The sequence below is a fragment of the Eptesicus fuscus genome, chromosome 9, assembly GCF_027574615.1.
Source record: "Eptesicus fuscus isolate TK198812 chromosome 9, DD_ASM_mEF_20220401, whole genome shotgun sequence".
Taxonomy (NCBI): domain Eukaryota; kingdom Metazoa; phylum Chordata; class Mammalia; order Chiroptera; family Vespertilionidae; genus Eptesicus; species Eptesicus fuscus.
Genome location: NC_072481.1, coordinates 631,403 through 651,557, shown reverse-complemented (window position 1 = coordinate 651,557; position 20,155 = coordinate 631,403). Strand labels below are relative to the sequence as shown.

The 20,155-nt window shown below is 53.8% G+C and overlaps 1 protein-coding gene across 1 annotated transcript in view; it reads left to right on the top strand.

Moving 5' to 3' along the window:
* The first annotated feature begins 1,729 nt into the window (after window positions 1-1,729).
* The window catches only part of GNB1 (G protein subunit beta 1), a 64,912-nt gene continuing 46,486 nt past the window's right edge, over window positions 1,730-20,155 (top strand). The window contains exon 1 of the mRNA XM_054720392.1: window positions 1,730-1,973. The gene's annotated coding sequence lies outside the window, so the exon portion shown is untranslated. The remainder of the gene's footprint in view (window positions 1,974-20,155) is intronic.

Genomic DNA, 20,155 nt, shown 5'->3' with positions numbered 1-20,155 from the left:
TTGGGAAGAGCTGACCGGGATAATGGTGGGGGCCGAGAGCCTGGGCCAGGCCTGTAAGGGCCCCCGATTCGGGCAGGCCTGCAGCCTGGTGCCCGCCATGGTCTTTGGGTGAGGGTTCTGAGGGTCCCCCAGGCCTCCCGCCATCCCCACAGACCACTCACCCCTCCGGCTCCCCTGTCTGGTTGGCCTCCACCCACATTCCCACTTGCTCCCTTCTCCTCCCCCTCCTCTGCCATCCCTTCTGCTAAGCGTGGTGGCCTCTGTGTGCAGGGAGCAGAGAGGACCCACAGCTCGGAGGGCAGAGGGACCTGCAGGTTTGGGGTGGCGATGGGAGGGCACAGGGACCTGCAGGTTTGGGGGTGGCGATGGGAGGGCACAGGGACCTGCAGGTTTGGGGGTGGCGATGGGAGGGCACAGAAACCTGCAGGTTTCAGGGCGGGGGGCGCGATAGGAACTGCCAGCTTTATCCAGAGGAGCAATCAGTTGGTTCGGTTCTTGCTCCACTGATGAAGGTGAACCCCTCTGCTGGGGTGGGGACCCTGGTGGCTCCGTGGAGGCCAGAGTCCCTGTGGGGGGAGGGGGCGGGGTGTCCGAGGCCATGGGAAGTTGGCTGCCTGGGGGGTGGTGAGTGTGTGTACATACATGTACTCCCTAGTTCTGTCCACTGGCAGGGACCACAGCAATGACACCCCGGAGCACCAAGCACTGCTGGAGCCCTGATCCCGGCCCCTAAGCACTAGGAGGAACCAGGATTCCTTGGGAAAATGGCTGAGTTTAGGGCTGGAGCAGGGAAGGCCTGGGATGAGCCTGGAGCGTCCTGTGCCAGGAACCGAGGAAGGGCTGCAAGGATGAGGGGGTCGGTTGGCGTGCAGAAGGGAAGGCCCAGTGGGCGGCCGTGACCTGGAGAGCAGCCCCCATTGGGTGGGAAGGTCCGGGCTCCAGGCTGGATTGCAGGGCCGCCCAGACACAGAGACAGGTGGGGAGAGGGGTGACGGGCCCTGAGGTTGTGGCCTGGGTGAGGGTCCGCTCTCAGGTGCCTTAAGCCCAGCAGGGAGGGGGTGGCCGGGCTGAGGCCTAGAGGTGGTGACTGGGGTCGGGCTGCAGGCCTCGCGGTGCAGGGGCAGGTGGCGGGGCATCGCTGGAGCCGGGAGCCGGGAGCCAGGAAGCAGCCGGGAGGACGGGAGGTGGCGGGCGGTCGCTCCGGGGACACGGGGCCAGGAAACCAAAGGCTGCAGACGCGGCCCCACGGGTCCATGCCCGCCCTCGGCCGCCCGCTGACTCTCAGCGCAAGTCCAGGCTGACCATCCCTCCCCCTGTCCGCCCCGCCCGCCCCGCCCAGGTGGCCGTTCCCGCAGGACCCCGAGGCCGCACGGCCCGCACCGGCCCGGCCCTGTCCCCGCGGGGCCCTGGAGGCCGACCTCGGCCAGCTCCTGGGACCCATGGGCTGAGGGCGGCCCGGGCTGGCGCAGGCGGGGCAGGGTGCCGCGGGCGCCTGTGCGGGATGGGATTCGGGGTGCTGGGGCGGGGCGGGGCGAGGCGGGACCAGGCCCCCGCCCTGCGGCCCCCACCCGCGCCTGCCTGGCTCGCCACCGAGGCGGTCGGGGCGGGCGCGGCCCCTTTAATTGCCTCGCGCGCCGGGCCGGGGCAGGAGGAAGCTCGCGTGCGTGCGCGCGCCAGGGGAGAGGCCGGGCCGTGCGTGCGCGCGGCGTGCGCGGTGACGCGGCCGTGGGGTTTCCCGAGGCTGCGGACAGGGGCCGCCGCGCCCATCGATGGCTGGAGGCGTCTGAGGGCGGACGGAGGCGGCGGCGGCGGCGGGCGCGGGCGCGGAGAGGAGCAGCCGCCGCGGGACCGGACCGAACCTCGCCGCGCACCTGCCGCAGCGCCCGCGGAGCGGCTCGAGCGCGACCCCTCCCGGAGCGGCGGCCGAGGCTGAGGCGCGGGGTGCGGGCGCAGCCGGCGGGACGAGCGCCGAGGTGAGCGCGGCGGCCCCCGCTCGGCCTGGCCCCGCGGCCCCGGCCCCGCTGCCCCTGCCGGGCGGCCGGACCCGGGCCCTCCCGGCGGCCCCCGACCGTCTCCCGCAGAGTCCCCCGCCCCCACCCGCCGCGGGCCGCGTCTTCCTGCCCCGCCCGGGTGGGGTCTGTGGGGCGGGGGCCCCTGCGGGCGGCGGCCGGGGTCGGGGCGGAGGTCCGTGGTCCGGGGTCCCAGGTCCGAGGTTCGCCTCCGGGGCCGGGGTCTGGGGTCCAGGTCGGGGTTCTGGTCCGGGGAACTGGGTCCAGGCTTGCGGTCCGAGCTCTGGGTTCCGGGGCCCTGGCTTCCAGGCCTGGGCCCGCAGTCAGGGTCCGGGATGGGGTGCGGGGTCCCGCCGGGATTCCGGGCGGGGTCCTGGGTCTGAGCCCTGGGCCGGGCCGGGTCTGCGGCCGGGCCCCTCCCGCGCGGGGCCGGCGGCCGGGCCGCGAGAACAAAGGCGGCGGGTCTGCCGTGGGTGGGGGCGCCCGGCCTCTGGGGGGACGTCGAGCCTTGGACGCCTCTTTCCTTTCCGGGCGGCTCGGGAGTTGGGGTTCGGTAACGACGCGGTGAAGGGGGACGATGAAATGAGGAAGCGGGGCCGCCGGGCCTTGGGGGTGTGAGGCCGGAGCCCAGGGGGGCTGTGCGGGGAGCGTCCACCAGCGCGGCTGTCGGGCGGCCCCGTTTTCACCGGAAAGTGGGAGGCAGCCCCGTGGCGAGCCCTTTCTCGCCGTTTTCTGCCTCGCGCGGTGCGGAGCCTGCGTGCGGGGCAGGTGGACGGGGCGGTGGGCGGGAGGTGGACGCGCGGCGGGGCGGGGGCGCCGAGGGCAGGGCCGGGCCGGGGTCCCCGCGGCCCCCGCGCCCTGATGAATGGCCGGGCGTCCAGGCCCCGCGACAAGATGGCGCGGCCGCCGCCGCCGCCTTTGTCAGCGCCGCGCGCTCCCGGACCCTCCGCCCCGACGGTGTGGGGCCCGCCGTGCGGGGTCGGGGGCACCGGGGAGGGGAGCGGGGGAGCCCTCGGGGGCCGGCGCCCTGCTTCGCCCGGGCGGGCGTCTCGGGGGCCGCGGGCGAGGGTGGGGGAGGGGTTTGCTGACCGTCCCGCCCGCCGCGGCCGAGCCCTGGCCCGGGACACAGCCTCCGGGGCTTCCCTTGCGGAGCGGCGGCTGATTCCACGGGGGTGCGCCCCTCGCACGACGTGGCGAGCGCACGGGAGCGGCGGCTTTGCCCCCAGCTCCTCCCTGGGCAGCGCCGTCGTGAGGATGGGGGTTCGCGCGCCCCAGGAGGACCGCGGTGTGCGGGGCGGGGAGGGCGCGTTTGTAGCTGTGGTTTGGGGAATGTGGTTTGGGGTTTTTTGTATTTTTCATTTTGCTATCTGTCCGGTAGCCTGATCCCAAAGATTTGATCCTTCAGAGTCTCTTATGAGATGATTATTAACTAAGAAGATATGTCCGTTATTTTTTAGGATTAATTGCTTTGTGGGAAATTCCAGATCCTGGATAAGGTCTTTAGAGCATTATCCTCCATCCGATTTCTATACGACTTTGTTTTCTAATTTGAAGCTGTCCCCTTTTTTGGGGGTGGAGGTGGGGTGCAGGGTCCTTTATCTGAAAGGAAGGTTTTTGTTTGAATATCAGTAAGGTCGATAGGGTCTATTCCGGGTCCTTCCGGAAGGTACATAATGCCAAAGCGGACAGGCAGTTCCTTTTTTGCTTCCTTTCTAAGACTGGGCTTGTGGCTGGGGACAGAGCCGGTGCCACCGCCGTGGAGAGTGAGACCTCCACCCGGGAACTGGTGGCAGCTTCTGGCTGATTTCACTGGAACAGTCAGGGCTGCCGGAGTGGGTGTCGCCGGGCAGCCAGGCCCTGTCCTTCCTGAGTCCCGCACCTTCAGTGCTGCTGGTTTCCCCGGCCTTTCGCTGCCACCTTTTTCTTAGAAGGTGAGAGTTTAGGAAAGCAAGGTGTGGCCTGCCCTGGCTCACTCGCAGTCCTCCCTGCGCTTGCTCAGGCTCCATGTCATCTGCTGGGATGGTTCCCAGAGCCACTGGGCAAAACCATCCCCCTTGAGTGATGCCTGAGTTTACAGCAGACACGTGTGCCCATAGCCGTGGCTTCCGGGCTCAGTGGTTAGAGCATTGGCCCACCCACGGAAGGGTCTCAGGTTCGATTCCTGGTCAGGGGCATGGGCCTGGATTGCAGGTTTGATCCCTGGCCCTGATGGGCGCCTGCGGGAGGCAACCAATCTATGTGCCTCTCACATGTCTCTGTCTCTCTTCCCCTCCTTTCCACTTTCTTTTAAAATCAGTGGAAAAAATATCCTCAGGCTGTGGCTCAGTAGTTGAACGTTGACCTATGAACCAGAAGGTCACGGTTTGGTTCCAGGTCAGGCACATGCCCAGGTTGTGGGCTGGATCCCCGGTAGGGGGGCGTGCAGGAGGCAGCCGATCCATGATTCTCATCAGTGATATTTCTCTCTCCCTCTCCCTTCCTCTCTGAAATCAATAAAATATATATATATATATAAAAAATATATATATATATAAAGGAAACATTAAAAAAAAATAACCTCTGGTGAGGATTAACAAAAAAAAAAGTGCGCCTATAGAGGAAATTGTTAAGTCTGCACTTTTGCCTCAGAATTGACACTTTCTTAAATGAACACAGCCACTAGGCCAAAACCATCCCTCCTGTATGATATCTGAATTTACAGCAGACAAGTACTAAATGGAATGAACTTTAATGATTCCTTAATAAAGATTTCTTTTTGTTTTATATCTCGAATTACTTCTGATTTTGAGGGGAGTTGGAAGTGAGTTTCCTCAGATTTAATTAATCTCAGAAGAGATTCAAATGATTGCCAAAGGCTGTAGAAGATGGATTGAAATTTAAAAAGAAATAAAACCTCTTCAAGAAAATCTTTTTCATGCCTAGTCACTTTGATTATCTTTTATTCACTGATTTGATTGGAAAAGTTCTATTTCCTCAAATATCTTTGGGAAAGGTCTTCAGAGTATCTGTAGACTTATCCACCATCAGTTGGCTTTGTAGCTAATACTTTAGTGAATAACATTGATTTTATTTTAATGTGCAGCATCGGCATTTACTATAGTTTCTTCATTGGATTGTTTCTTCTCTGGCCAACAGATTTGGCTCACGTGGGTCTCTGAATTGGATTAAATTCTTACTGTGTACACTCTGGCTTTTAGCATTAGTGGATTGGTAATAGATAGTCTCAATTTTATTATCTGGGCTTGCCCATATGGCATGCCCTGTTATTCTGAAACCCCTATTTAGTGTAAGTCTGGTAAGGCATTGAGCCCAAGGTTTTAGGATTTTTTAGCCCTGGTGTAAATTCCGAGTTCAGGTTTGCTTTTGTGACCAGAGTGGTTAGCGAAATTAAGAAGTAGATAGTTCAATTAAATGTTTGGTTTTGTGAACATAGAATGAGGGGATAAAAAACTAAAATTCAAACTGAGATCAGAGAAGTAATTTACAAAACTGAATGTGTAACAGTTTTGAAAGAAAGAAACTTGTCTAAATATTTATGGAGAAGGTGTGTATATATATATATATGTATAAATATGTATATATATATGTATACACATATGTATCTTAATATATTTTATTGATTTTTTACAGAGAGGAAGGGAGAGGGATAGAGAGTTAGAAACATTGATGAGAGAGAAACATTGATCAGCTGCCTCCTGCACACTCCCCACTGGGGATGTGCCCGCAACCAAGGTACATGCCTTTGACTGAAATCACACCTGGGACCTTCAGTCCCCAGGCTGACGCTCTATCCACTGAGCCAAACCAGTCAGGGCAGAAGGTGTATATATTGAGTACTGGAACATCTTATTGTTCTGCAAAAGGAATGGAGTGCCCGTTTTTTTCTTTTTCATTGGTTTTATTGGGGTGTCATTGGTTACTCATTATATAGGGATCAGGTGTACAATAAATTCTGTTATACATCTTCTGTACATTGTATTCTGTGTTCACCATCCCAGAGTACCACTTGTTTTTAAAGCTGTGAGTTTGGTTCCAGAACTCTCATTGAAGAACTCCCGGCAATTGTAGCCGTTGGAGTTGGTCAGTGGGTTAATGGGGTGCTGAGAGCTTTTTACAACTTTCAGCCCTGTTCTCTGGCAGTGCCCGCTGTCAGAATCATGGGACCGATGGAAATTACTGTACCTTCCGAAGGCTGCCCGACTTACAGAGCAGTGTTCTGTGTTTCTTAAAGGCTTAAGTGAGTATTTCCTTAATTGAGTTCTTAAATTACAGTTCTGGGGAGAAGCCATTTCTAAAAACTTAATGGTTTAAAAGACCAAGTCAAGATTATCTAAAGTAATTCTTATTATGTAATTTAATTTATTTATTTGAGAGAGAAAGAGAAACCTCGATTTGTTCTTCCACCCATTTATGCATTCATTGGTTGGTTCCTGAATGTGCCCTGACCTGGGGGTTGAAACTGAAAGTTTGGTGTATTGGGGCGACGCTCCCAACAACCGAACTCCCCAGCCAGGGCTAAGGTAATTCTCTTTTATTTTTTAGTGGTTTTTGTGTGTTTTTTTAAATTGATTTAAGAGAGGAAGGGAGAGGGAGATAGAAGCATCAATGATGAGAAAGAATTATTGATTGGTTGCCTCCTGTGTGCCCCTTACTGGGGATTGAGCCTGCAACCTGGGTATATGCCCTGCCCAGGAATCGAACAGTGACCTCTGGTTCATAGGTTGACACTCAACCACTGAGACATGCCGCCAGGCTAAGGTAATTCTTAAGATATTATCCAGCCCTGGTGGGGTGCTTCAGTTGGTTGGAGCATTGTTCCTGTGCCAGAAAGGTTGCGGGTTCGATTCCTAGTCGGGAGGCAACTGATCTGTGTTTCTCTTACATCGATGTTTCTCTCCCTTCCTCGCTCTCTAAAATCAATAAAAAAATAAAGCATATCCTCAGGTGAGGATTAACAAAAAGAGATACTATCCAGTTAAACCTATATTGCCTTTGATAAAAGGTTATATGGTTTAATAATTAGCTGCTCCAAGCCAAATGGTGCTTTTTATCAAGGGGGAATATACTAAGCATATTTCCTTTAACCTGTCAGGACTGGAATACTAAGGGCATTGGTTGAACATATTCTTGTTTACTTCTGGGTAATTGTGTGTTTATGTGTATCTATGTGTCTTCTGTCTCAGTCCTGTGGCAATTATAAAATGTATTCCCAGTGAGGATTATAGACACTGTAGTTAATAAACTACAGCTTTGCCGAAGCTGGTTTGGCTCAGTGGATAGAGCGTCAGCCTGTGGACTCAAGGGTTCCAGGTTCGGTTCCGGTCGGGGGCATGTGCCTTGGTTGCGGGCACTTCCCCAGTAGGGGGTGTGCAGGAGGCAGCTGATCGATGTTTCTCTCTCATCGATGTTTCTCACTCTCTATCCCTCTCTCTTCCTCTCTGTAAAAAATCAATAAAATATATTAAAAAAATAAACTACAGCTTAAAAATTCTGGACACTTTCTAATTAGACAAGAGAGTGTAAAGCCTCTCCATTCGGTTTCTAAAACATTGTTGGAGGAACGTAAAAATAATTTCTGAATTCTAGGGAGGGAGAGATCCACTCGTTTCTGCGAGGCCTGAGAGTCCCTGAGTTAGAACCCAGTTCTGTAACTTGCTGGTTTGGGTGTGTTTTTTATTTTTATTTTTTAAAATATATTTTTATTGATTTCAGAGAGGAAGGGAGAGGGGATTGAGCCCACAACCCAGGCATGTGCTCTTGACTGGAATCGAACTTGGGACCCTTCAGTCCACAGGCTGATGCTTTATTCACTGAGCCAAACTGGCTAGGGCAATTTTATTTTATTTTTTTAGAGAGACAGGAAGGAGGGCGGGGCGGGGGGCGGGGGGAGAGGGAGAGAGAGGTGAGTTTTTTAAAAGACATCTTTGTCTGTCTCCTCATCTGTAAGTCAGGCATACCCGCACCTCCTTCCTGGGTGGGCGTCATGTGTGAGCACTCAGACCCGTGCCCGGTCCACGGTGCCCTGTGCAAGTGGTGGCCCTGCTTTCACTGTGGTGATGGAGCTGATGTTATGAGAAGACAGCTTCCTGAGAGACTTGTGTGTTCTTTCTTCCTAATGGCTCCAGGGGAGTGTTATTTCAGGGGTGGGTGTATACGGCAGCTGTGCAAACCCCGTCCCTTAGTGACCTCCCTTTCTCCCCCGTCTTTGCTCGCATCTTGTCTGGAAAGGCTCCCTCCCTCCCTCCCTCCCTCCCTCCCGTCTCTTCTCTTCTCTTCTCTTCTCTTCTCTTCTCTTCTCTTCTCTTCTCTTCTCTTCTCTTCTCTTCTCTTTCTCTCTCTCTCTCATGCACAGCCACACTGCATTTTGTGTGTGTGTTTTTTAAACATATATTTTTATTGATTTCAGAGAGGAAGGGCAAGGGAGAGAGAGATAGAAACATCAATGATGAAAGAGAATCAGGGATCGGCTGCCTCCTGCACCCCTCCACTCTGGATGGAGCACACAACCCAGGCCTGTGCCCTGACCGGGAACTGAACCTGGGACCCTTAAAGTCCACTGAGCCAAAGCAACTAGGGCTTGAAAGGCTTTCTTTACCTTCTTATGATAATTTCGATCCTCTAATTCATTTTGAAAATTAGTAAAATTATTTATTTTTTAGTGATTTGACCTCCCCCTGTATGATGCTGAATGTTTTTGATCTCACAAAACTTCTTTATGCGTCTTTCTTTTTGCTGCCCTGAGCCTTCTTCCATCACCACTTATCCCCCCTTTACCCTCTTCCTCCACTGCCTCTGTCACCTAGCCCCCAAACCTCCTCTGACAGCGCTCAGTCTGTTCTCTGCCTCTGAGTCTGTTTCTGTTTTGTTTGTTAGTTTATTTTGTTCATTAGATTCCACACATACATGAAATCATATGGTACTTGTCTTTCTCTGACTGGCTTACTTAGCATAATGCTCTCCAGGTCCATCCAAGCTGTCGCAACGGGTAAGATTTCCTTCGTTTTTATGACCGAGTAGTAGTCCACTGTGTGAATGTACCACAGCTTTTGAATCCACTCATCTAATGCACTTGGGCTGCTTCCAAATCCTGGCTATTGTAATTTTCTTAGCATTTCTTCATTTGACAACTAGTGACAAGATAACAAAGTATTTTTTATGTATTCTCAATACTGTGACTGAAGTTTGTTTAAGAAATGCTTATTCAGCAGGGTGGGCTGGAAGGGGTAAAGGAGGGGAAAAGGGGGACATATGCAAAACTTCCAACAATGAAGCTGTAAAAATATGCTTACTCAGCACTTTCTCTGCTGGGTGCTGAGGCTATAAACTGTCCTAGAAGGGGCGCCGCCCAGGGCCTTACTGAGTTTGTTTAATGGGGAGCCGGACAAGCAGGCAGGAAGAAGTGAAAGGCCAGTGGGTCACAGGGCAGCCAACCTGGCCTAGCTCAGCGCTGACTTAGGAGAAGAGCTGAGGCCTGATGGGTCGCTCAGTTGGAGCCTGTCTGGCAGGCAGGAGTGTTTCAGGCTGAGGAGATGGTCTGAGTGTTTTCACGCAGCAGCCGGTTGGTTCCCTTCCCCCTTCTCCCCGGCACCCAGTGTGTAGTGGGTGATCGGGAGAGCTCAATGGCGCGTCCAGGGCTGGGAGTTCTCAGGGTGGAGAGGGTGTGGCGTTGACAGGTCAGAGCCTTGGTACAGACTTGGCGCTTTTTCCTGAGGGCTCGCTCGCTCTGTGAGGCCTGACAAGGGTGTGAAGGAGGAGATTGACCTGATCAGGACCACCGCGTGGACCTGAGCTTGGCCCATGCCCATGCCGGTGTGGAGAGGAAGGGGTCTGGGCAGGGTGGTACAGCTGGTGGCTGAATGGAAGGTGAGGAAGGAGCAATGACCCCAGGGTTCTGTCCTGGGCATCCGGGTGGCTGTTTTGCATTTGGTGGGAGATGATTGATGCGTATTGCGTTGGAGGATTTGAGGAGGCGGTCCCACCCCATGCATCCAGGGTGCATCAGTCCTTACACTTGCTCCTCCTCCCCTGCCGAGTTCTTCAGAGGCTCTTGTGGACAGACAGCCCTCCCTAGGGCATTCTCATCTCGTTAATCTCTACCTTGCTTCCCAGCCCTTAGCTTGACCTCCCTGCTACTTCTGAGCTCCATGAGGACAGGCACTGCTTCACTGCAGTGGTACCAGCCCCTGAGGCAGGACGCACGGCAGATAGTTGTGGAATCACTGACTGTGTACGCTGGAGTGTGGTGCTCTGCTCGGGAGGAGCCATCTGGTGGAGGCGGGCCTTTCAGAGTTGTCTATTCAGGTGGTGATTGACGTCTTGGGAGGAACCACTGCTTAGAGCAAGATGTCTCAAAATGGGATCGGTGCACTCCTGGGGGCCGCAGGGGTCCAGTAGGTCCCAGCTCCTTTCAGAGTCACATTAGGATGGTGTTTGCTTCGATGGGAGGAACGCAGCGGTGGGTGAAAGGGCTGTCTTTAGGCGGTGGTCAAACCAGGCACAGCAGTTACCGTAGTCGTGTATTCTTCACCACCAGGAACTCGTGGCAAAAAAAAAAAAATCCAGTTTAGTTCAATGTCCTGATGAAGTAATCAGAATTCTTGGAATTAACGGCAGCGAGTCCCGTCCTCCTGCTTGTCTGGGAGATGGAATGGGAAGTGGGCCCGAAGCACTGATGCAACTGAGTCTGGAGCCCCGCATGCCCTGGGGTTCAGAGTTGAGGGGACAGCTGACAAAATGATGGCTGTTTACACAGGGTATTGGCAGGTATTTTCTTGAAAAAGAACAAAGCCCACCAGGTCCTCAAGGAGAATGACAGGGTTGTCAGCAGTGCTGACATTGAGCTTCCCAGTGGAAATGAGGGTTTGGGAAAGCATTCTGCGCTGGGAGCTAAGAGCTTTCCTAGGAGGCCGGCGGGAATGCTAACGAAAGGCTTTTAACGTTACCTAACGAAACGTGGCTGCGTTTGGAAGATGTGCTTAACCAAGTGAACCGATACTTTCCAATTGCCTGTGTGTGATGCCGCTCCCTCACAAACTGGAAGATCCATGAGAGCGCCAGCATGGGGGGAACCTAGCGTGCCATGTAGCCGTACGAAAAAGGGACGTAGTTCAGGTTTCAGGGCAGGACTGCCTTCAGGAACATACCACTGCGGAGTTTTGACGTGGTATCCAGGAAGACATCCACCGATAAAATGCGCCTGCCTTTTCCGACTCCCCGTCCGTGAGGCTGCATTTTCCTCGTGCACTTCAACCAAAACATGAGCGACAGGTCACGCGCGAAGCTGAAGTGAGGTTCTGCTCTCCTCTGGAGGCTGGCAGAGCGTGTAACGTAGTATTGCCGCTCTTCTCACCCAGTTCTTTTTCTCGTTATTTTGTAAAAATGTTCTGTGTGGTAACATGTAACAAACAGGCTTATTAGACAGTTTTAGAATGTCTCTTTCCATTTCTGATGTAGTGGATATCCATAGATAAAAGCCTATAAACAGAAGCCCAGGATCCTCAGTAGTTAAGGTAAAGGCCCGAGACCAAGCCATCTGAGTGGCACTGATTGGAGAACATGTGGTGGTTGACCTGGCAGGGCACGTCAAGGCCTCGGCCCAGGGTGCCTGCAGGGACCGAGGGTCCCGCAGCTGGAGGCTGCGCCCTGTGCAGCCTGGCTCCCCCTCCCCCTGTGCAGTGTGGTTTCCCCCTCCCCCTGTGCAGTGTGGTTCCCCCCTCCCCCTGTGCAGTGTGGTTCCCCCCTCCCCCTGTGCAGTGTGGTTCCTCCCTCCCCCTGTGCAGTGTGGTTCCCCCCTCCCCCTGTGCAGTGTGGTTCCCCCCTCCCCCTGTGCAGTGTGGTTCCCCCCTCCCCCTGTGCAGCTTTAGAGTTGCAGGACGGTGCCCTTTCCTGGGGAGAGGAACCCGAGAGTTTCTAAAGGTTGGAGACCTATTGGTGTAGCTTGAGAAGAGGCCTTGCCACAGCCCCAGGACGGCAGCAGAGGATGGGCAGAGGAAGAGAAGCTCATGAAGACGGGATCAGAGGTTGGACGGACACCCGAGCGTAGGCCAGAGCCTACAGGCAGAGAGGCTTCTGGGGTGTTGGGGAGAGAATGGTCAGGGTAGCAAGTGTGGCTGAGAGTCAGAGGTAGACTGAGGAGTGTGGTGGACAAGGTTCCCCAGGGCCGCCGATCCACAGGGGTGCAGGGAGGCAGGGAAGGAAAGGGGTGCAGGGCAGGGCATGTGCCTTCGAAAGAGGCTCTGTTCTGCCTGCTCTCACATGGGACAGCTTGAGCTTTGTCAGCTGCTCAGAGAAAGGACCCTATGAAGGGGCAGGGGTACCTTCAATACCATGCTTCTGCCAGGCTCGGCTGTGCCAGGGAGCAGCTGGTGACGGCCACGAGACCCCGCCTGCCTGGTGGGAGGAGTGTCCGCTCTCAGCTGGGGGACAGGCAGAGCTGAAAGGAAGGCCCAGTGGCCATTTAAAGGGTGGTGGAAGCATTTGCGCAGAGGGCAGGAGGCGGGAAGAGAGTGAGCCAGGGAGTGGTTCTCTGGGCAGAGGCAGAAGGCCCGGCAGGCTACTCCCCTTGGCGTAGGCTTTATAAGTAGAGGTGTTGGGAGAGCACCTCAAGGTCTGCCTGTTGGAGTTAGTTCGTTCAAAGCTGGGCCCTCGAGCTGGCATTCCCGTGGCATTAGATGAACTTGCACGTCGGCCTGTTGATCCCAGTGCTGTTAGCGCGTGTTTGTGAGGTGCTTGCTGTGCCAGGCACCATGGGGTGGATGCTGTGTGATTCCTGTGTGGTCCACACGCCAACTCGGAGGCCGGTACCTTGGCTAGCCCCCTTGCGCAGAGGCTAACCCGGCAGGGAGATTAGGTAATTGGCAAGGTCAGTCCGGAACCCGGAACCCGGAACCCGGAACCCGGAACCCGTAACCCGTGTGTGAACGTGAGTGGTTTGCCTCCAGGGCTTGTGCTCTAATTATCACACAGCGACCTTCTAGCACCAGCTGGCCGCTCCCTCCCCTTCCATCTCACTTCTGGCTGCACCTGCCTCCTTCCTCTCTTGTTAAAGGAGTCTTCTTCAGCGCGAGAACATACTTACCAACCATTCCACCTGTCCTCCTTCCTCAGGGGCTCCTCTTCCGCCTGCACACAGGCCCCAGGCTTATATAACTTACTCCCCTGCCCCCCAAAATTGAACTCCCTGGACAGGTGATCTGCTGCCACTGCCTCAGTTCCTCCACCTGTCTTGTTCTCGTTCCTCGAGGCCCTTGTTCTGTACCTCCTGAGACACCGATGTGGTTCTAGAAAGATGTCCTCTTCAATAAAACTATTATATTGTCTGTTTTTATCTTCAGCTTTTGCCCTTTAATAATAAAAATGTTTTAGAAAATTAGGAATGTAAAAGTAAGGGGAAAATGTATAATTTCCTTTCAGGAAGTAACCACGCAGTAGGATTCTGTGTTTTCCTTTTGTCTTTTGTATTGTTGGAGTACGTGTGTGCAGAAAATATCCCCGCACGTTGGGGAGCACACTGAATTTACAGGGTTCTCAGTTCTAATTTTCCTGCTTTGTTCCGTGTTGTGTCTATTTCTGGATGTCACCCATCGTCAGTGACTACTGTGCAAGCGAGTGCTGCCTTTGCCTGTCGTCGGCCATGCCCACAGGCTGGACTTCCTGTTCTGCCAGCGCTCGGCTTTGAGGCCTTGAGCACGTGATTTAATGCCTCTGGCCTGGTTTTCTCATCTCGGTAGTGGTGAGGGTTACGAGAGAGGGTGCCCATAAAATGCTTAACCTCAGGCTAAGCGTGCGCAAGAACTGAGAGGTTAGCTCTGGTGCCACTGTGCGTCCCCTGCAGCCTGGCTTCCTCCTCTCCTCGCGCTTCCCAGACACCCAGCCTGTGGTTCCGGTCTTTGTGGTCCTGTGTTAGGTTCGCAGGGCTGCTTCTGCTTGGCTCTGAAGTGTTACCCTGTTGTTTCCTGTGGGTGCTGTAACAAGTGACCAGAGACCGAGTGGCTAAAACAGCAGGACCTGTTCTCAGTTCCGGAGGCTGGACCTCGAGGTCGAGATGCTGGCGGGTGCTCCCTCTGATGCCTCTCTGCCTCTCATCACGTGGCCTTCCCCTCCATTCTGTAGCGACACCAGTCACTGGATTGGGACCCATCCTAACCCAGCATGACCTCCTTCTAAGTTAACCGATTATACCTGCAAAGACCCTTTTTCCAAAGAAAGTCACATTTCCATGTTCCAGGTGGATAAGAATTTTCAGGGGACACTATTCAACCCACTGCAGTGCCCAGAGCTTCATTTGTCCTTGGCCCTGTTCTTGTGACCCTAACTGTCTCTCACGTCCGCGCCTCCCCTTCACACCCAAGCTTGTAAAATGAACGTCTCAGCCGCAGGTTGAAGGAACCACTGCGTAAACTTGGAACAGGGAATTGCCTTGTAAGGGTCCAGTTTCTCAGAACCCAAGTTGAGGAGTCGGACTGGGCTTTCCAGGTCATTGCGGAGCCGGAAATCCATCTGAGAGCCTCTGTCCATCTCCTTCCTTCTCCTCGGCTGTAGGGCCTCTGCTGCGGATTTCGAGGGAAGAGAGCTCTCGGAGATGTTTTCTTCTTTCTTTTCTTTCTGTTTCAGCACAGCCTGCCTATGGCCTTGGACTCCATGGATGACCACCCCCTCCCGGAACACTTCCCTTAGCTCCCGGTCCTCCCGCTCCGCGCTTGTCCTCGGTGCCCCTGCAGGGGTTGTCTGCCTCCCTACATCTCTGCCTGGCGATGGGCGTGGGCCTTGGGCTCTCCTTAGGTGCTCATGTCTGTCACCGTCTGTCACTGTCTGTGTTAATGCTACTTACAGGCGGTTTTGGTGACTCAAATCTATGTCTCCACCCCAGCCTTTCTGACCTCTGGACTCCTGTCTGTCCATCTGTCCACCTGACATCTCCATTCCTGTTGCTGTTTACACCATTGAGTCCTCAATCCTTTAGGTCTCAGCTTGAATGTCACCTCCTCCAAGAGGCTTTATCTGGTCACCCCCCTGCTTTGACCGCGTTGCTTGGCCACAATTACTGACTTGATGGGATTCACCTCAAGCTGTAGTTGCCCAGTTGTGAGGCCTCGTCTCTGGCTCTCCCTAACCCAGCCCAGGTTGGAAGCAGAGGGCACACCAGGTGGGCTGTTCATGTGGGCGGGGTTGGTTCTCCGACCTGAGAGTGTCCATCAGGAAGCTCAGGATGGGTGGGGGAGGGGGTGGGAGAAGTGCCACAGGACGAGGAACCGAATGAGCTTCTAGGTAGTCTTCCTGAAAATGGACAGGAGGGTGATTGGTTGAGTTGTTCACTCAACTGCTAGCATGTGTGTTTGGGGGTGGCTGCTCTAGACCCAGAGATGAGAAGGGAAAGGGGGAACTTTTTCTGGGAATCGATAGAATCGTGGTGTCTAACACTGAATGGCAGGCATTTAAAATGTGCTTGTGAATCAGTAAGCACCCAACATGCCTGCTTTACATGTTCTTAAAAGACAGGAAGTGACCACACAGGTCTGCCATCATTTACCACCTGACACTCAGGGAGGGCGCTGAGCTGCCCAGTAGCTGTCCTAACCCTTCAGCTCTGAGGGGCTGGACCGCAGCCTCAGTGCCAGCGTTTGTCCATGGCCTCGACAGAGCTGACTCTCCCAAACAGGACTGCGGCTTGGAGGCTCACGTCCGTGGGTGAACGGTTCTTTTTAACAGCAGAGCAGCCTTTTAAGGATGCATCTTCTGTTGTTCATATAGTGACTAAAAACTTAGCATGTGCAATTATATAACAAATACACCTTTTCACTCTATATTAATTTCTTAAATGATATTGTATGCATTGGAGTGCAGAAGAGCGAAAAACCCACTCTTGGAAATGGAAAATTCTCTTATCCCAATTAAAAAGCTTTTTTCTTTTTCCTTTTTATTTTTAAAATTGATTTTAGAGAGGGAGGAAGGAAAGGAGAGAGAGAATCATGGGTGTGAGAGGTACATCCATTGGCTATCTCCCATACACACCCCAGCTGGGGATTGAACACGAAACCTGGCACATGTTCTGACTAGGAATTGAACCCATGACCCCACCCCCAACCCCCAGTGCATGGGACGACGCTCCAACCAACTGAGCCACACCAGCCAGAGCTGTCATTCCTTCGTTTTAGATCAGCCTGTATAGGAGGCTTTTTTAGTGATAGGAATGTTTTATAACCTGCATTGTCCACTATGGTGGCCACTAGCTGCATGTGCTATTGAGCACTTGAAATGGGGCTTGTGTGACTTAAGGAACTGACTTTTTAGTTTTATTAAGTTTTAGTACAATTAGTTTTTAAGAACACACGTGGCTAATAACTATTATACTGGTAGCACAGTTCTAGCCTGAGTATCTGGGGTGTCATCAGTAGAGACTTGGGGGGTCTGAGGGAAAGTCTCCACACAAGAGGGATGAGACTTTGGGAAATTAACATCTACTCAGAACTCCGGCTTAGCAGCTGCTGCATAACCAAGGTCAGGAGCCTCTATTACATTGTGTAAACCCTGGGGGTTATCAAACATGATAAATGTATGCTTCAAAAGAAAGGGCCCTGGCCAGGTGTCTCAGTTGGTTGGAGTGTCATCCGGTAGGTACACCAAAAGGTTGGGGTTCAATTCCTGGTCAGGGCATAATCCCCAGTCACCCCAGTTGGGCCACATCCAGGAAGTGACTGATTGATGTTTTTCCCCTCTCTCTCTTCCCCTTCTTCTCTTTCTGAAAGGAATAAAAACATATCCTCGGATGAAGATTAAAAAAAAAAAAAAGAAGGGGTCCTGGCCAGTGTGGCTCAGTGATTGAGAGTCGACCCATGAACCAAGAGGTCACTGGTTTGCTTCTGGTCAGGGGCACATGCCCAGGTTGTGGGCTCAGTTCCTAGTAAGGAAAAGCACTATTTTTAAAAAAATATTTTTATTGATTTCAGAGAGGAAGGGAGAGCGAGAGAGAGAGAGAAACATCAATGATGAGAGAGAATCATTGATCATGCCCCCAACTGGGGATCGAGCCTGTAACCCAGGCATGTGCCCTTGACCAGAATTGAACCTGGGACCCTTCAGTCCACAGGCCAACGCTCTATCCACTGAGCCACACCAGCCACGGCAATACTATATAGTAAAAGCCTAATGTGCAAATTGTCCCCTTGGGTGGTGGTTCCACTGCTAGCTGTGATGTGCGCTGACCACCAGGAGGCGGTGCAGAACATGGCGGGTGTCAGTGACACGGCACTGTCAGTGGGTGGTAGTGGAGATGCTGCCGGCCCTGATGGGCCCTGACGGGAGCGGACCGCAGTGAGATGGTGAAGCAGTTGAGCGGGCAGCGCCAGGCCAAGGCGGGGTGCCAGACAGGGCTGCGAGGCTGGGGGCATGAGCTGGGGCCCGATCTCCGCAGGCCACGCTGAGGGACCCCACCCAAGCACAAATTCGTGCACGGGGCCTCTAGTAAAACTATATTTAACCTTTGCACTCGCATGCTTTTTTCTTGATTCCTTTATTCTACTCGGGATTTAATTTTTTAAATACCCCAGATTTTACAAAGCGCGGCAGTAGAATAAAAAACTGGAGTTTCTTTTCATACAAACTTATTTATTTGGATTTTTTTATATTTCAAATTATTGATACATTCAAAGAGTAATTTTAATCTCGACATCCGAGTGCAAAAGGTTAAAAACTAAAAATAAATAAAAACGTTAAATAAAAGAAGAGAAAACATTTTAAAAGGATGGTTTGTATGTAGAATTGGAGTTTTGCTAGTCAAATTTACTTTGAACTATTTTAACTTTTAAAAATATATGTATATTTTTATTGATTTCAGAGAGGAAGGGAGAAAGAGAGGTAGAAACATCAGTGATGAGCGAGAATCATTGACTGGCTGCCTCCTGCACGCCCTTACTGGGGACCAAGCCCACGAACTGGCACATGCCCTTGACGGGCATCAAACCTGGGACCCTTTCATCTGCAGGCTGACGCTCTATCCACTGAGCCAACCGGGCCAGGGCTCCACGTTCTTTTTTAACGTGCATGGTTTCTAAGCTTGCTGGACAGAAGCATCTTGGTTTTGGCTAGTTTTGCTCGGTCTTGCTGTTGTCTTTGGAGCCCCTCAGTGGCCAGGGTTTGTGTGTCCGGGAGGCGGGCAGGCACTGTCTGTTTCATTGTGGGAAAGAAGAGTGCCGTCCTTGTGGGTAGTTTTCGTAGGAACAGGTGCAGGCTGCTGCCAATGCCCACCCCACTGACTGTCCTTTGGGGACCAGTGAGGAGGCAAAGGACATACAGAGCCCCGAGGTCAGAAGTGAATGAGGAGGAGAGGCTCAGCATGCCCCACAGCGGGGCTCCTTCCTGCCTGGGGAAGGGCCAGCGCCCGGAGGCCATAGCATTCTGCTCTTGCATTTTGTCCCCACGGTTGCTGGTCTGGAGACATTGTAGTTGTCACCACTCGGGGTGTGATCCAGGGATGCGGGCAGATAGCAGCTTAGCCAGCCCCAGGCGTGAGCCTAGCCGTGCCAAGGTGGAGAGCTCGGAAACTCACACATGTTCTGCAGTTTAAAACTGCCGTCCAGGCCTGTGTCAGCTATCTATTGCTGCGTAACAAACCCCAAACTGAGCAACTGAAAACAGTAACCACGTGTTCACCGTGGTCAGCTGGGCAGGGCTCAGCCTGGAGGGACCTCTCTGGTCTGTGTGGTGTTGGCTGCCCTTCCTGGATGGCCTGCCCTGCATGGCCCTTTATTCAGGGTCCTCTCTTCCCCTCCAGGGAGCCTCCTGCAGGCTTGCCCAGGCCGCTCCTGGGCTGAGTTTCAGAGGGCGGAGCCGAAGTTGCGAGGCTTCCTGAGGCCGAGCTGCGGACTGACACAACACCCTTGCTGAGTTCTGTTGGTCAAAGCAAGTCACAGGGCCCAGCGAGCTGACGGGTGAGGAAATACAGGCTCTGGCTCTTGATGGAGGAGGAGAAGAGCACCCGTACCTTTTCTCTGCCTCGCAGACCTGCCTGTAGCCTGCCATTCACAAGTGTCTGCCTTAGGAGGCCCCGTTCATATCAAGAGGGCTGTGGAGCGGGTTCCAGACACCAGCTCCTCAAAGGCATAGATTTATTTCACAAATGGCTGCCAGCTCTGTCCTCTGAGCAGGCCCTGTGCTCGATGGAGTGAGTGCTGGGAACTGGCTCCTGATCTCCTGTCCTGGGAGACTGCGACCAAGTGAGGAAGCAGATTCAGACGTACTGAGCGCCGGGACGCTGGTGGGGAGGCCTTGCTCAGCATATGACACCTGAGGGACGAGAAGGACAAGGTAGGGAGGAGCCTGGCACTTCAGGTGGAGAATGGTGGTCACAGAGGCCCCGAGTGGGGAGGCGGTGTGGCTGCCCTTAGTGCCGGGGAAGGGAAGGCCTTGGTCACCTGCCTGCTTGCCCAGGACAGTGTCGCGCTAGCAGGGTTCTGTCTGGTCAGTGCCTTCTTTGACTTCAGACCTGCCCTGGTGTGGACAGTGCACTTATAGGTACCACACTATGCAAAAAACTGGATTTCTTTCTTCTGGAAGCCATTGTGTGATTTTAAGCAGGAAATGACAAGATGTGAATTTTTGAAGATTGTTTAGATTGCCGAATCTAAAGAATGGATTGTTGGGGAGGAAATTGAGACAAGATTATTTAGAGATGATGAGAAATGTGTGACCTGGCTAAGGGTGGGGCTGAGGGAATAAACAGAGACAGACACTTCCATCCGGGCTCTGGAAATGGAGGGTCCCCCCTCCTCCCCCGCAGGGCTGACGGACAGGACTTAGGGGAGGTGGGAGAGGAAGGGACTGGGGAGGCCATGTCGGCCCTGCAATGAGGTCAGGTGGGTGGGCAGATTTGTGGGCTGTCCAGTGGGAAGCGAGAGCTGTGCTTGGACACTGGAAGGTCAGGACACCAGACAGCTGGGTGCCCAAACGCTGGCTCCTGAGTGTATTGGCCTGGAAGTCACAGGCAGCACGTAAATCCTTGTGATGGGCGCTGTGAGCTGCACATGGGTGGGGGCAGTGGGGGCAACACCCGGCCGGTAAAGGTAAGGGGGGGTAGGGTGTCGACTGCCCAGAGTGTCGTGAAGGGCTTAGGTGAAGGGATGGAAGGCTTCTCTCCGAGTGAAGGCTGCAGG